Source organism: Sceloporus undulatus, chromosome 5 (genome assembly GCF_019175285.1).
Source record: "Sceloporus undulatus isolate JIND9_A2432 ecotype Alabama chromosome 5, SceUnd_v1.1, whole genome shotgun sequence".
In the NCBI taxonomy this organism is placed as follows: Eukaryota; Metazoa; Chordata; class Lepidosauria; order Squamata; family Phrynosomatidae; genus Sceloporus; species Sceloporus undulatus.
The window spans coordinates 2,568,402-2,570,497 of record NC_056526.1 but is presented as its reverse complement, the minus strand read 5'-3'; the positions used below and the strand labels follow the sequence as shown (position 1 = coordinate 2,570,497).

The 2,096-nt window shown below is 42.4% G+C and overlaps 1 long non-coding RNA gene across 1 annotated transcript in view; it reads left to right on the top strand.

The window, feature by feature from the left end:
- Positions 1 to 1,882, top strand: part of LOC121930686 — a 5,921-nt gene extending 4,039 nt beyond the window's left edge. The window contains exon 5 of the long non-coding RNA XR_006103993.1: positions 1,677 to 1,882. This is a non-coding gene — a long non-coding RNA (uncharacterized LOC121930686). The remainder of the gene's footprint in view (positions 1 to 1,676) is intronic.
- The last annotated feature ends 214 nt before the right edge of the window (positions 1,883 to 2,096 follow it).

Here is a 2,096-nt window from a genome sequence, read left to right as displayed (position 1 = left end):
AATAATAATAATACACCCTTGTATATAATGGGCTTTGAGCATCCATAGATTTTGGTATCCACTGGGGGTCCTGGAACCAAAGCCCAGTGGTAGCAAGGTAGTAGCATTATGCAATGGAGGATTTTTACTACTAGGAGGAGGAAAAGTAATACCCCATTGCATACAAAGGGACTTGAGCATCTACAGATTTTGGTATCCACAGAGGTTCCTGGAACCAAATCCCAGCAGATACCAAGAGCCCACTGTTGTAGTAGTAATAATAATAACAATAATAGCTCATTGCACACAGTGGGACTTGAACTTCCATGGATTTTAGGATCCATGAAGGGACCTGGAACCAAAATGCAGCAGATACCAAGGGCCCACTGTTCAATTGTGACTGGAATCCCATCAGTTAGTCCCAACCATAGTATAAAAAGGAGGGAGGGAGAGAAGAAACAAATTGCATTGCCATTGTCATTTTTATGTCGCCTTTCTCCCACAAAAGGACCAGTGAGGGCTCACACAATAAAAACATTTTAAAAACTTGACAATAAAAAATTTAAAGCAATTAAAATTAGGTCTTTAATATTAACTGTTTTTTGTTTTAGCATGGGCTTTCATAGATCTAAACCAGGGGTAGGCAACCTTTTTGAGCCGGGGGCCGGGTTGCTGTCCCTCAGACAACTGGGGGGCCGAAGCCAAAAAATAAATAATTAAATATTTTTTTAAAAAATTAAATATATAAATAAACCAGGACAAATGTAGGACAAAATTTTCAAATGGAAGACACTTTTTAAAAAAAAAATGGAGGACACGCAAAAAAATTTGCTGGTTTTTAAAAAAATGTTAATATAAATGCATGTTTCTGAGGCTTCTATAGACAATCGTCCCCCAAAGGCCCCGGCGGCAATCGGCGGCAGGACCAGGCTGGGGCCAGTCCCAAGGCCTTGCCGGGCCGCATCCGGCCCACGGGCCGCAGGTTGCCTACCCCTGATCTAAACCCTCTTTTTCAGGTGCAGTACAGAGGGATAGCAAAGCCTCAGGTGTAAAGCATAAATTATCCCATTGTGGGAGTGAGAGAAATGGAACAGGATCCAGAAGGATGCAAATCAAAGTCCCTTGCTCTAAACTTTCGAAGGGCTGGCTGAAGTGATACAGGTTTTTCAGATCTTGACAGCAGTTGGTTAGTATGAGCAAAATCAATTGCTGATTGAGGAGTCAAGACTTAAGTAAAAGCCAACTGACCCAATGGCTCTACTCTAGTCAGGACTAGGATTGAGGTTATAGAAACTATCCCAATTTACTGTTGGCCCTCTGTATCCACTAGATTCTGCATCTACAGTTTCAGTCATCCATTGTTTGACAATATTTACACATGGAAAAAAAAATCCAAAAAGCAACCCTTGGTTTTACCATTTTATATAAGAGCCCCCATCAAACTTCAGAGGCTACTAAGAGTTGTATTTAGTGGTATAATGGTCTCAGGAAAATAGACCTGGTTTTCTGTGCAGTAGAATCTCCCAGAACCCTTCAGGATGTCCACATACCAGGAGAAAACTGAGCAAAAGCCTGACTGCTGCATCCTTCTTTTCAACGAGGTTTTTCCAGTGTCAAAAACCAGAAGAGTTCTTTAAATGCAGCAAGACAGAAGAGAGCAAAGAAGTCTCTGATACTGCTTTTCTGTTTTCTTCCAGACTATATGAAATGGAACGACGAGGACTGTGATGTAGAGCAGCCTTTCCTCTGCAAACTGTCCCTTTACTGAGAGGGATCAGTACCCTGTGGCTTCAACGTGTTCAGCGCCAAGGAAGAGGTGGCCTTCCCATGTCAACCCAGTTCCTTGTGTGCATCCCATTCCAAGAGCTACAAACCTATCAAAGGTCTCTGGGACAGGCTTTCTCTCATCTAGATATGGATGACAATAAATGAATTCCCCTCCAAATGTATCTGTGTGTCTCTGGGTTTGGTCTCTCAATCCTTTGGCCCCTTTAAAGGGCTACCCTTGTTACTTTACAAGGGCAATGTTGGCATTTTCCATCTGAGTCTTGGGCCGGATTCCCACTGTCTTTTAAACCAGATTGCAAATTGGTTTGAGCCAGTCCAAACAACCCTGA